Raw genomic sequence first — 15,704 nt, forward strand, 5'->3', positions numbered from 1 at the left:
CATCCCACAAGTATAGCCACACATGCCAGCACCAACGTAGCATTCCCATCATGCTTGGCAGAGCTACAGAAGCAACAACAGAAAGTCCCTCACCTCCATCCCTTGCACACACTCAGTCGTCCAACCCCAGGCCAGGCTGATGGGCCTCCAGCTTCTGGTCCTCACAGGCATCAGGCCTGTAACTTCCCAGCCACCTCACAGAGTCGCAAACCCAGGGCTACTGCCATTGGGCCTTAACCTCCAGATTTCCAATCAGCCTTCAGGCTTTGGTATCAACCCAAGGGGCTCGCCAGTGATAATGAATGAGGACCCTGAACTCCAGACACCTCCATGACAAGCCACAGACACTAGGCCTCCAACGCTGGTCTCGCCGACACGTACCCATGGGTCACTGGCCCTTGTGCCTCCAGACAACTGAGTTAGTTTTGAAGTGTAGTAATCAGGGCAGGATATTTTCCAATTTGTGCACAACAGGCTCCCACAAAGAGCACCATGATAATAGCAAAGCAACAAAAAAAGAATAGGGATTGGTATTGGCTAGTTTTGTTTATTGTTGTCACATCCACCAAGATGTCTTGCATACTGTTCATTACATAGTGCAGTGGGGTAAAATAATAGCAATGTAGAATGCAGAGAGAGAAGCAACAGAATACAAAAACAGAGATGAAGAGGAATTTCTTTGGCTGGAGGGTGGTGGTTCTGTGGAATTCATTGTCACAGAGGGCTGTGGAGGCCAAGTCATTGGGTATATTTCAAGCAGAGGCTGATAGGTTCTTGAATTACAAGGGTGTCAAAGGTTATGGGGGGAAGGCAGGAGAATGGGGTTGAATGGGACAATAAACCAGCCATGACGGAAAGGTGGAGCAGACTTGATGGGCTGACAGGTCTAACTTTGATCCTAGGTCTTATGGTATTTTGCAGGCAAATGGGGCGAGTGCAGGTTGGTGATAAGGCCAGCAGATATGTTGTGGGCCGAAGAACCAGCTTCCATGGCCAGGTTATCAGTTTTAGTGAGGTTGATTGGGGGGGTTAAATATTGATCAGAATTGCAAGAATCCAAGGATGTTCATTGAAATACGTTCTTGGAATATTTTTTAATCATCTGAGAGAGCAGATCAGGGGTTCCCCAGCTGAGATCCACAGACTCCCTGCTTCATGGTATTGGTCCATGGCATAAAAAGGAGAACCCGGGAGTAGATGGAATCTGGATTTAGCATTTCATCTGAAAAGCAGTGTATCTGACAAAGTGACTTTGCCACAGCAGTTCTCCGGAGAACCGGCTTGGTCTGTGCCCAAGTATCGGGCAAAAGATTTGAACTCACGACCTTCTGGTTCAGAGATGAAGCTGTGATCTACTGAGACTACACCAACACCATAATAGTTCTTAAAATAATAGTCACGTATTCAAACAGAACCAAAAGAAGCCCTTTGGACCATCTGGTCCATGCTAGCCAAGATGGCCACCTATTCTTGTCTTATTTGCCCATATTTGGCCCACATTCCTCTAAATATTTCTGGTCCATGTACCTGTCAAAATATCTTCCAAATGCTGTCATTGTACCTGCTTCAACTATTCACTCTGGCAGCTCATTCTAAATATGGGCTCCTCTCTGTGCGAAGTTACCCTTTGAAGTCTCACCTTAAACTTATGCCCTCAAGTTCCCCTTCCCTGAGGAAAAGTACTCTGTGCATTCACCCTGTTATATCACCCCCACAATTCCATGCTTCTAAACACCAAGGAATAAAGTCCTGTCCTGTCCAATGCCTTTCGATAATTCAAGTCCTCGAGTCTTAGCAGCATTCTCGTAAATATTCTCTGCTCTCTTTTCAGGTTAATAATGCTCTTTCTTGTAACAAAGCCGTATGCAATACTCCAAATGTGGCCTCAAATGGACCAAATGTAGGTAAAAGGGTTTAGCAAGGGCCAAAGGGCCTGTTTCAGTAATGTAAGACTCAGTGATGAGCTGAATGGCTTTTTCTGGCCATGACTGGGCAATTGTCCAAACTTGCTATGTTCTGGTGCCCTGAAAACCAGTTTAGCATGACCAAAAAAAAATGTCTAAAGTAACAAGAATGCTATAAAATAAGATGTTTTAAAGATTTTTAAAACTTTATTTCTATACATTATGCCAGGATAGTCAATCAAGATGTTTGCTGTTGCTATTGGAAAAGTTATTAAATGTCAAAAAGTTCAAAAAACACAGAAAATAAAAGAAAAATCCATTTCTTTTGACCATCACTGTATCTAGGTATGTGACAATAATAAACCCAATTCCAATTCCAATTCCAGCTAGAGTAACTGCTGCCTCACATCTCTGGGGCAATTTACAATCCACTTGAATTAAAAAAAACAATGATTTAAAGACTGAAAATACTGGGTCGTGGTGAATAATGTCTTTCAGATTGGAGGATGGTAGAGTTGCATAACCTCTGAAATTAAACAGCTGTGGCTCCGACATCACAACAGTGAGGAGATTTCAAGAGCAAACCACAGACAATAAGCATAGACAATAAGACCATAAGACATAGGAGCAGAATTAGGCCATTCAGCCCATCAAATCTGCCCCACCATTCCATCATGGCTGATTTATTATCCCTCTCAGCCCCTTTCTCCTGCTTTCTCCCTGTCACTTTTGACACCCTTATTAATCAAGAACCTATCAGCCTCCTCTTTCAATATACCTGGCCTCCAGGACTGTCTGTGGCAAAGAATTTCACGAATTTATTACCTGCTGGCTATAGAAATTCCTTCCCATCTGTTTTAAATGAACATCCCTCTATTCTGAGAATGTGTCCTCTGATATTTGATCTGAACAGCAACTGAACCTCTTGACTGTGTCTGCATGCTGCCTCAAGATTGGCTGAGCAGAGATTTATATCAATGAGCAGGTCTACATGCGTACCTAATAAAGTGGCCACTGAATGGTAATTGATGTTTATAACACTTACAGAAGACCTGGACATGATGGCATGGAAGAAACCTTTTCTTTTGGCTAAGGGGGCCAATAACAAGAAGACACAGGTGCAGCTAGGTTGGTAGAAGGGCTCAAGTTGAAATGCAGGCATTTTCTCACCCGCAGGATAGTGTGTTCTAGACATCATGGCTGAAAGAGCGAGCAAGTCTGAAAACAACGCCACACCAAGAAACTGTGCCAGTGAGCAATCGAAGAGCAATGACCTACAAGGCCGTTGATGGCAGGCTGGGATTTGGGAGTAGTGTAAATTCCATTATTGAGTAGCAATGATATCAGTGGGCTGAATGGCCTCTTTCTATATGACGGATTTCTCTGATTCTCTCTAATTTCTAGTGCAAACTGGAGAGACCTTTTGAAGAATGGATTGGATTCCTTATCTTAGACAGCAACAAAATGCAAAAAATATCGGAACTACCTCTCAATAATAGAACATTACAGCACACTACAGCCACCTTGGCCCAGAATGTTGTGCCTCTTTCTTAACTACCCTAAGATGAATCTAATCTTTCCCCTCCCACATAGTCCTCAATTTTTCTTTCATTCATCTGCCCATCTAAGAATCCCTTAAAAATACCTAATGCACAGTATGTGCCTCTCGCCACCACTCCTGGCAGTGCATTCCACTCTCGGTGTAAAAAACTTACGTCTGACATCACCCCCCTATACTTTCCTCCAATTACCTTAAAATTATGACCCTTATATTAGCCATTTCTGCCCTGGGGAGTAAAGAAGGTCTCTGGCTGACCATTCGATCAATGCCTCCTATCATCTTAAACACCTCTATCAAAAAACCTTAGCTCGCTCAACCCATGAGCCATGCTCTCTAATCCATGCAGCACCCTGGTAACCAACAGTTAGAACTAAATTATCCATTCTAACCAGTACAGTGTCTTGTTGGTTAATAGAGCACCAATGAATTCTATTGGGGAGAGACAACAATTAATCAGATATTGTCAAGTCAATGTCACAATAAATTTATTATCAAAGTACATATATGTTATCAAATACTCCCCTGAGATTACTATCTCTTACTATCTTTCCTTTCAGTTAGTCCTGATGAAGGGTCCCGGCCCGAAACGTCGACAGTGCTTCTCCCTATAGATGCTGCCTGGCCTGCTGCGTTCCACCAGCATTTTGTGTGTGTTGCTTGAATTTCCAGCATCTGCAGATTTCCTCGTGTTTGCCTTCCCTGAGATTCATTGTCTTGCAAACATTTTACAGGAAAATGAAGAAATAGAATTTATGAAAAACTGTACATAAATAAATACTGACAAATAATCAATGTGCAAAACACAAATTGTACAAAATAAATACATATCAAACAGACAAACAAATAAATAAATAGATAAATAATACTGAGAACATGAGTTGTAGGGTCCTTGAAAGTGAGTTTGTAGGTTGTGAAATCAGTTCAGCATTGAGGTGAGTGAAGTTATCCACACTGGTTCAGGAGCCTGATGTTTGAAGGGCAATAATTCTTTCTGATCCTGATGGTGTGATACCTATGGCTCTTGTACCTCCTTCCTGATGGTAGGATGATTTAAATGTACTAAATTGATGATTTGCTGTACAGTGGAACATCATTAAATGCTTTCTCAATTTGCCAGAGTATTATATTCAATGAGTCTTATTAAGTAAGAGTGTAGCAGAACAAATGTAGAAAAAGAGAGCAGCAGACAAATAAGTTTGGAAAAAAAGAATATCGGCTATTGTCATATTTCATAGAGAATGGTGACTGTCTGAACAATTGAATTGAAAGGTTGGCATCCTCCAACATTCTGTGGAATGATAGGTGTTAGATGAATAAAGCACAGTGGCTTCAGCTCAAGGAGCCACTGTGTCAGGCCTCCAGTTCAACCTTGCTGTCTGTGTGGAGTTCGCATGTTCTCTCTGTGGCCACGTGGGCTTCTCCCAGATACTCCCGTTTTCTCCCACATCCCAAAGGTTACTTGACCGCTATGTGTGAGTGAGGGAAATGATGAGTATGTGGGGAGAATAAAATGCAGTCGGTGTAGGATTGCTGTAAATGGGTGGTTGATGCTCAGCAGTGCATTGGTGGGGTGACGGGCCTCTTTCTGAATTGCTAATTGTGGGTCTTCAGGCTCCCAGAGAGTAGTGATGAAAGGAGGGCATGTCTCAGACACCAAGGGAATTAACGATGGATGCCACCTTCTGAACGCAGAGACTCTTCAAGATGTCCTCAGTGGTAGGGATGGCTGCATCTGCAATGGAGCTGCGCTAAGACCTTCGGCACCCTCTTGCAATGTTCTACCCACTCCATCTGCCTATCACCCACACACTCTTCCCCATGGTCCCCTCCCGTCACTATTCCTATTTACCTCCTTTACTTAGTTCCATCACCTTCCTTTCCAAAGAGAGTCCATCATCTGCAATCCTTTGTTGCCTCCACCTACAAGCCTCTGTCACTGTTTCTACCCTTCCCTCATCCATTTGCCCATCTCCCATCCTCACCTCCATCCACCTATCACCTCCCAGTCTCTATTGCTATTTCAACCCTTCCCTCCTCCATCTTGACATTCACCCCTCCACACCTGGATCCACCTATCACCTACCAGTTCTTGCTCTACCACTTCCCCTCGCCTCTTATCCTAGGCTATCTCCCCTCTACCGAGGAGGCAGGGTGGAGATACATCTCGATCAAAGGAAGTGTAAGGCACTCCTTCCCTCCACTAGCCTGCAGGTCATCATTGGGCGAGATGTAGAACCTGCTTAGCTCCCCATGATCAAGTTCATGTGAAGCCATGGATGGTCGTATGAGCAGCTGGTACATAACACAAGTCCTGGTTGTACAACCACTGATGTCATGCAGACAATCTCTGAAACATAGAAACATAGAAAATAGGTGCAGGAGTAGGCCATTCGGCCCTTCGAGCCTGCGCCGCCATTCAGTATGATCATGGCTGATCATCCAACTCAGAACCCTGAAACTGCCTTCTCTCCATACCCCCTGATCCCTTTAGCCACAAGGGCCATATCTAACTTCCTCTTAAATATAGCCAATGAACCAGCCTCAACTGTTTCCTGTAGCAGAGAATTCCACAGATTCACCACTCTCTGTGTGTTTCCTCATCTTGGTCCTAAAAGGCTTCCCCTTTATCCTTAAACTGTGACCCCTCGTTCTGGACTTCCCCAACATCGGAAACAATCTTCCTGCATCTAGCCTGTCCAATCCCTTTAGAATTTTATGCATTTCAATAAGTTCCCCCCTCAATCCTCTAAATTCCAGTGAGTACAAGCCTAGTCGATCCAGTCTTTCTTCATATGAAGAGTGTTGATAATGGCTGGGGTCACCCATCTTGTAAAGACACTGCCCAGAAGAAGGCCTTCTGTAGAGAAAATTGCCAAGATCAATCATGGGCATGGATAGAGAAGAGAATAAGAGTGAAGGAGGTATTGAAGACAGATAGAAGACCATGATTTCCCATGTTACATGACATGGCACATGATGATGAATTTAAGTCAAAATAAAGGGTCTCCCTCCATCTGAAATCTACTATTTCCTCCGCAGATGCTGCTCGAACCACTGAGTTGCTCTAGACTCCTATGCTTTGGTCCAGGTTCAAGCATCTGCAGGCCCTTATATCTCCAAAGATTACCTGTGCTTGTCCAAGAATACTCTCAGTTTCCAAGCGTTAGAAATGGCTTACTTATACATAGAGAGCCTCAGGACTCCACCATATATTATTCTGCCCTCTATTCTCTATTTAAGTACCTCTGATCCATCCGTCACAAGCAGAAATTCCCAGTGGGCAAACATTTTAATCCAATTCCCACTCTCGTTCCAACATGCTGGTCCGTGTCCTCCACATTTGCCAAGATAAAGTCACCCTCAGCGTTGGAGGAACAACACCTTATATTCCGTCTGGGTAGCCTCCAACCTGATGGCATGAATACCAACTTCTCCTTCTGGTTAAAAAAAATTCCCTCCCCCCACCCTTCCTCTCCTCTTCTATGTATTCCCCGCTCTGACCTTATACCTCTTCTCACCTGCCTATCACTTCCCCCTGGGTCCCCTCCTCCTTCCCTTTCTCCTATGGTCCACTCTCCTCTCCTGTCAGATTTCTCTAGCACCGCCAGCCCTTTACCTTTCCCACCCACCTGGCTTCACATATCACCTTCCAGCTAGCCTCCTTCCCCCTAAACCCCCCAACCTTTTCATTCTGGCGCCTTACCCTCTTCCCTGATGAAGGGTCTCGGCCTGAAACGTCGACTGTACTCCCCATAGATGCTGCCTGGCCTGCTGAGTTCCTCCAGCATTTCGTGTGTGTTGCTCTGGACTTCCAGCATCTGCAGACTTTCTCATGTTTATTATTCTTTAATCCTTGTCTAAAATTAAATATTTTATAGATTTTAGTTATGTTAGTCATTTCAGGTCACTTCCGGGGGGTGGGGGGGCTCAGCATGACTCGAGTAGCAGCAGTACTCTCAATGGATACGATTAAATATTCCCGTTTCAGCCTAATACAGCTAAAAAGCACAACTGCTTCCAAAGTTAGAACAGGCAACAAAGATGTCTTAAATGAACTATTGCTGCTTAAAACCGACGGAAACAACACTGATTGTGGTCGGAAGCACCCACGTACAATTCCTCGGAGGAAGCGCGGGTGCGGATCGGGGTTACAAGTGCGTTTAAGGAAACGGGTTTTTAAACTCCCTATACTAATTATCTTGCCGGCAAACGTGCAGTCTCTGGTGAATAAAATTGATGATCTCAGAGCCGGGGTGCTGAATCAGAGGGACATTAGGACAGCATGTGTCCTTTGTTTCATGGTATCTTGGTTAACCCCTTCCATACTAGGTACAGCGATCCAGATTGACGTGTTTACTATACACGGTCAGGATAGATCTACAGAGTCTCTCAAAAGCAGAGGCGGAGGAGTATGCCTCATGATCAACTCTTCCTGGTGCACAAATATATCAGTGCTGTCTCAATTCTGCTCACCAGACCTGGAATATCTTGCAGTTAAGTGCCGTTCTTTTTGCCTACCACGGGAGTTCTCCGGGGTCATTTTGGTAGCTGTTTATATTCTACCTCAGGCCAATGTCAAGCAGGCTTTAGATGATCTGAGCAATGGGATCAAAAGGCACGAAACAGCACGCCCTAATGCCTTCACCATCGTTTTGGAGGATTTAAAAAAGGCCGGTCTGAAAAAAATCACTGAGCAACTACCATCAACAGATAACTTACAATATCAGAGGAAACAACACACTGGACCATTACCGCACCACTATCAAGAATGCCTACCATGCCCTCACTTCAGGAAGTCTGATCACCTGGCTGTACTTCTACTCCCTGAGTTTAGGCAGAGACTGAAGACTGCAGCACCAGCAGTGAGGACCAAGAAGGTTTGGACAAGGGAAGCACAGGACCGCTTTGAATCGGTGGACTGGACTGTGTTCAGGGATTCATCTTCGAAGCTGGATGAGTATGCTGCAGTTGTTACCGACTTCGTTAAAACCTGTGTGGATGAGAGTGTGCCTCCAAAGACTTGTTGTACATTCCCAAACCAACAGCCATGGATGAACCAGGAGGTACGCTGCCTTCAGAATGCTCGATCCGTGCATTCAAGTCTGGCGACCCAGGCCTGTACCAGAAACCAGGTATGATTTGCAGAGGGCTATTTCAAGGATGAAGAGACAATTTTGAATGAGGTTGGAGGCAACATCAGATGCATGGCAACTCTGGCAAGGACTGCAAGACATTACTTCCTACAAAGAGAAAGCCAATAGTATGAAACCATCTGCAATTGGATCCTCGACTTCCTAACCCGAAGACTACAATCTGTGCAGATTGGTGATAACATATCCTCCTCACTGACGATCAACACTGGCGTACCTCAGGGGTGTGTGCTTAACCTGCTGCTCCACTATCTATATATACATGACTGTGTGGCTAGGCATAGCTCCAATACCATCTATAAATTTGCTGACGATACAACCATTGTTGGTAGAATCTCAGGTGGTGACAAGAGTGTGTACAGGAGTGAGATATGCCAACTAGTGGAGTGGTGCTGCAGCAACAACCTGGCACTCAACGTCAGTAAGATGAAAGAGCTGATTGTGGACTTCAGGAAGGGTAAGACGAAGGAACACACACCAATCCTCATAGAGGGATCAGAAGTGGAGAGAGTGAGCAGCTTCAAGTTCCTGGGTGTCAAGATCTCTGAGGATCTAACCTGGTCCCAACATACTGATGTAGTCATAAAGAAGGCAAGACAGTGGCGATACTTCATTAGGAGTTTGACAAGATTTGGCGTGTCAACAAATACACTCAAAAACTTCTACAGTTGTACCATGGAGAGCATTCTGACAGGCTGCATCACTGTCTGGTATGGAGGGGCTACTGCACAGGACCGAAAGAAGCTGCAGAAGATTGTAAATCTAGTCAGCTCCATCTTGGGTACTAGCCTACAAAGTACCCAGGACATTGTCAGGGGGCAGTGTCTCAGAAAGGCAGAGTCCATTATTAAGGACCTCCAGCACCTTTTCTCACTGTTACCATCAGGTAGGAGGTACAGAAGGCTGAAGGCACACACTCAGTGATTCAGGAACAGCTTCTTCCCCTTTGCCATCCGATTCCTAAATGGACATTGAATCCTTGGACACTACCTCACTTTTTTTAAAATACAGCATTTCTGTTTTTGCACATTTTTAATCTATTCAATACACGTAACTTTAAGTGATGTACTTGTTTGTTTAATATTATTATTTTTTCTCTTCTATATTGTGTATTGCATTGAACTGCTGTTGCTAAGTTAACAAATTTCATGTGATAGTAATTCGGATCCTACAGTGCATGTAAATACAAGCTGCAATACTACACAGTGAGAATAGAGGGCAGTACTGAGGAAAACGTCATCTCGTTCTCTGTACAAAGCACTGTTAGGAATAGAAGGTTCACCACCTGCTATCTCTTGTATTTAGCCCTGGAAATGTAATTATTTTAGATCACCCCTTGATTTAGATATAATGGGCATGAGATGTTTCGTTCTGGTTGGTTAATCATGGAAATTAGAAAGAATTTACTCCAGTGTGGGCTTCTGTGTTCAGTTAATGGACAAGTTCAAGTTTAATTGCCATTGAAACATACATGAATATCAATGAATACAGCTGAGGAAATCAGCGTTCCTCTGGGGGCCAAGGTGCAAAACACATTACCAACAGTCATATACAGCACAAATAAGTCAGATACAGCACAAATGTGTATGCAGCACACATGTAGCCCAAGAAAGATAGCGGTAAATGTACAGTTACAAAGTAGTACACAGCCAATGTCCCTGAGCGACATGTTCTGTAAATTGATCATTCATGGGTGTTATTGGCAAGAAAGAGCTGTACTCAGCAGTCTGCAGATGAACACAAAGATAAAATCCAACTTGTCTTCCAGCGAGCGAACACTGGAGAGCAGCACCAAAGGGAGGAGCCAGCCCCCAACACAGCGTTGACGCAGTGCCACACAACCTTCGGTGTCTCCTTTCCTGGACTGCTGCAACAGGCAAGCCCATGGCTTGAGCTCTGGTCCTTGCTACAGCCGAGGCCACACAGCTCTCCCATCATCTGCCACACTAATCAACAAGGGAAATGGACTTGCTGCAGTTTACATTACTGATGTCCAACAAGACCTTGCGATTACAAGAGAAATGTCCAAGACAATCGCTCGCTGTTAGACTGCACACTGCCTTTGCACACTGACTCTGATGCCTTTACGTAGCAGGCAGTAACACGGTCTGCACTAAGTCCAGCTCTGCCGACAAGCAGCTGGCTGATGGAGTAGGCCTGCAGTACTTGAGATTATTACTCCAGTATTGTCTTGCAATCATAAAAGAGACAACAGCATCTTAGGTTGGCCCTAGAGATGTAGCTGCTTCTGAACATGCCACCATCTAACCAGAATTCCAAGTACCTTGTTCCTAAAAAGTGGAAGTAATGAAAGGATTTCAGAATTATTATTAAACACTTATTGTGAATGTATTTTTGAATGGGATTTATATCAATTTATAATTTAAAATATCATTATTATCCCAAGCATTTACCAGCATTACTAATTGAGCATATATTACAATCAGCTATATAACAACTCATATCATAAATAACAACAGCAATTAGTTGTAGCATAATGTTCTTTGAGTCTGTGGGAGTTTTGCAACTTATTTAATTGTTTAATATACATATATACTTACCATAATTCATGGTTTTTTTCTATGACTATGTATTGCAATGTACTGCCCCCCTTAACAACACATTTCACGACATATGCCAGTGATATGAACCCTGATTCTGATTCTGAATTGACACAGTTTTGAGATGTACCTGTGCTCTTAAAGACACAGAAATGTCACGCCATCATTGAGTCCGTGTGTCTGTTGTTTGATTAATATAATCTCCATAAATCAGCAAATTGACGCTAATTTCAGCTTTTCTACTGATTATTTTCCATGTAACAATTAACGAAGTTTGTTACATGATGTCATATCCTTTCAAATCCCAGACCTGCTGAAGCATCCCAGTCCAAAATTTTGACTGTTTACGATTTCCCTCCATAGATGCTGCCTGAGTTGCTGAGTTCCTCCAGTATTTTGCACATGTTGCTCAAGATTTTCAGCATCTTTGAAATCACCTGTGTTTTATCTCTTTAAAATACAGTTTTTTAAATAACTATGTTGAAATTGTTCCATTAATTGTGTGTATTTTTTTTTAGAAATAAGGTAATTAACTGTGCAGCCAGTGTCAATGGAACAACAATGGACTGTCTATAAATAGAATCCAAAAAGCCAAAGTTTTAAAGATTTTTTTAAACGATTACCTTTATTTGTCACATGGTCTTCGAAAAATTGGAACACACAGTGAAAAACATAATTTGTGTCAGTGACCAACACAGTCCAAGGATGTGCTGGGGAAGCACAGAAGTATCATACTGTCACTAACCCTAACCCGTATGTCTTTGGAATGTGGGAGGAAACCCCTGTGGCCTCAGGAAGAACATACAAACTCCTTACAGACAAAGGCGGGAATTGAACTTACAGTCGGCGCTGTAAAGGCAATAAGCTAACAGCTACACCACTTTGCCGCCCTCTGTGTTTTTATTATGGTCAGAACCTTCCCACTCTCTCTGATGAACTGCAATGTACAGCCCTGCTGCAAAATAACTAATTTTCACGGCATTTATAAGCCGCCCATGACAATAAACTGAAACTTGAAACATAACAATACCTTTATGTGTTGTCTGTTAAAGTGCTAAATGCTGTCTAACCACCTTATCCATTAATCACACTTGTCAATCGCATGTATTATCGGCCCTTTTCTCTTACTTAAAGTTAACACTTTTAACTATGACCAGATCTCTGAGCCCCACCGGTTACAAAATGTCCAACAGGAAGATCAATCTGAGCTCAATAGTGGATGAAGATACTTCCTCAAACAAATTTCACAGCACATGGTTTCTCTGAAACCCAGTATACTCAGAGACACGAGAGGCTGCAGGTGTGGAAATCTGACACAATAATCTGCTGGAGGAGCTCAGCGAAGCGAGCAGCATCTGTGAGGTTGTTCGTTCATTATGCACTGTGTCGTGTGACCATTATGACTTTCTATAACTGGTCCTGAACCAGGTGGTGTGGGATCTAAGGTTCCTCAACTCCCAGCCACATCATATTCGAAGTGTCACTGGTTAATCTGTTCCGTACCCCTCAATATTTAATATTAATGCACTTTATTTTATATTCGTGTGCGATTCATCTGTAGATTTTATCCTTATCTTCATAAATTATTGTTTTGTGTATTATGTGTTTTACTGTGCTTTACACCCAGATTCAGAACAACATTGGCTTGTTTCTATACATATATGGTTATATACGTTACATACATTTATATAGTTAAATGACAATAAACTGGCCTTGACTGTACCTCCGGCCCAATGGTGGGATAATTTAAATTTAGTGAATTGATGATTTATTATACAGTACAGCCTCTTCAAACTCAATTTGCCAGAGTATTATATTGAATAATGGTTTTCAATGGCCCCATTTCATATCAGAGAATGTATACTATATACATCCTGAAATTCTTACTCTACATAGAGTCACGAAACAGAGAAAACCCCCAAAGAATGAATGACAGAAAAACGTTCAAACCCAAAAGCCCTCCCACGCACAAGCAGCAGCAAAAGCATCAGCCCACCCCTTAATTATTAAGAATGTAATTGAGTAACTGATTAAGTAATAGTGCAGCAGCACAAATGTAGAAAGAAAGAGAGGCAGACAAATCATGACCCCTATGTGTCCTGTTGTTTGACTTGGCAATCATGGTGACCATGATTGTTCTTGGCAAATTTTTCTACAGAAATGTCTTTACAAGATGGATGGCACCCCCCCCCCCCCCCCCCGCCCCTACCCCAAACCAGCCAGTATCAATACTCTTCAGGGATTGCCTGCCTGGTGTCGGTGGTCACTTGTGATATGCACCTGCTGTTTATACCACCACCCACCATTTGTTCCCACAGCTTCACGTGACCCAGATTGGGGGGGCTAAGCAGGTGCTACACCTTGCCCAAGGGTGACCTGGGAGGGAAGAGCACCTTGCACCTCCTTTGGTAGAGACGCATCTCCAACCCCACCCCCACCCCACCCAAGCACCCGTGTGGGGAAAAGAAGTTGTCAACTTTTCAGATCAGAACCCAGTATCAGATTTGGCCAATTCACTTTCCACCATAAACTGCACAATTTAAAAATATAAAGGCCGGTATAACATTTGATTTACAATAAGTGTAGCTGTGGTCTGTTTTTCTCTGCAAGGGCAGAATTACACTGGCTGAGTTCCTCTAACACAGCAAAACTGAAGTCTGCGACGCTTCCAAGCTACTGCATAGGCGGTTTACTGTATATTCTCAGTTCACTAGTGCACATAGGGCCGCTGTTAGTTTGCCGGGATTGTTGTTCCCGAACATATTGGAAAAAAACCCAAAACGCAGAGGCTGTAGATGTTAGGGGAAACAAAAAGCAGAAACGCAGTCGGTCTGTAGCAGACTATCGGCAGCGTTTTGCGTCTGTTGGCTTGGATCAGCTGCCGTTGGTGCCAAATAGACTCTGAACGTGATGAGAAGATTGAGGCACTTTCAGAAATGGACACCTCAATTAGGGGGCTGGAACACACCCAATAAACTAACTTTGTTCAATTTAAGCGTTAACTACTCCATTCTTTGTAATCGCAAAATACCATATCAAATGGATTCTGCCCAGATTGACTCAGTGGCCACTTTATTAGTTACTTTGCCAGTTCGTGGTCTTATGCCGTTGTAGGAGAAAGGGGGAAGAGGCCAAAATAAGGCGGGGAAGGGGAAGAAGTACAAGCTGGCAGGTGATAGGTGGAAAGGTTAAAGAAAGGGCTGAAGAAGGAGGAACCTGATAGGAGAGCAGGATGGACCAATCCTCCGGAGGGAGGAGATGGGCAGGTGAAGAGAACAGTAGAGGTAAAAGGGAACCAGAATAGAGAATGGAGGGAGAGAGAAGGGGGAGGGGGAGAATTTACTGGAAGGTAAAAAAAACCTCAATACTCATACTCAGATTGGTGACTGCCCAGATGGAACATGAGTTGTTGCTCCTCCAACCTGATGTGGCCTCATCTCCACAGTAGAGGTGGCCACCAAGAGATCTGCTTTTTGAGACAGACAGAACAAAGATGCTGAACAACATATTGCCCCAGTCTGTGTTGGGTCTCACTGACAGAGACGAGGTTGCACCAGGAGCACCGGACATAGCAGATGAACTTTGGGTTCTGGGGAGACTGATGATGCCAATGTGGACTCTATTACCAAAGGGGTGAGAGGTGGGTGGCAGACAGAACCTGTTGGGTGGGCCACTCCTTCTCCCATTAACACAGAGCTTCTGCGTCCCCTGGATCTCTTCAAAGCCGCAGCAAGCACACCCTTTAACCTTCCTCTCTGCACACCTGGGAATCTTCTCCGATGACAGAGTTCAGAATGGAGTGTTTATTTTGTGTTTTGCATGGAACTGCACAGTGGAATTGAACCAAGGGTGACCAAGACCACAATGTTGACCTGGGACATGATCTTGACTTTGGTTGCTTCTTTATTTTAATTTTACTTTATTCAGAGATGCAACATCGCAACATGCCCAATGAGCCCTTGCCACCCAATTACACCCGTGTGACTTGTGTCTTTGGAATGAGGAAACCCATGCAGTCATGGGGAGAATGTGCAAACTCCCTACCTGACAGTGGAGTGAATTGAACCCAGGTCGCAGGCATTGCAAAGGTGTTACCCTAACCATTGTGTTACTGTGCTATCAAATTCTTCTTCCAGTGAACTTAGAAATAGTGTTGGTGACATTTATAGCCCAATTCTTGGAAGCTTGGTAGGGAGGGGGAGGGGTAGGCAGGGACAACTGTGGCTGGGTAGAGTACAAGTCTGAGAACCTGACTTTTCAATATCTTTTTCCTGACTCAACCAAAGGGTGTGCTGGCACATTGAAGGAAATGGTGAACTTTATTGATGACATATGCCTGCAGTGAGAGGTGGCTCTCAAGATATAGGTAATTATTCATGTCTGCTAAAGTCAAACCCCTTATCCAATGAATCAGTGGTGACATTAAGAGACTTTTCCTAACAAGTCATGATGCAGTGTATAATTGGGACATCAGTTAATTACAGCAGCCACTTATTAGGGACAACTCTTAAAGAACAAATACTAATCA

The sequence above is a fragment of the Hypanus sabinus genome, chromosome 18 (assembly GCF_030144855.1).
Source record: "Hypanus sabinus isolate sHypSab1 chromosome 18, sHypSab1.hap1, whole genome shotgun sequence".
Taxonomy (NCBI): Eukaryota; Metazoa; Chordata; class Chondrichthyes; order Myliobatiformes; family Dasyatidae; genus Hypanus; species Hypanus sabinus.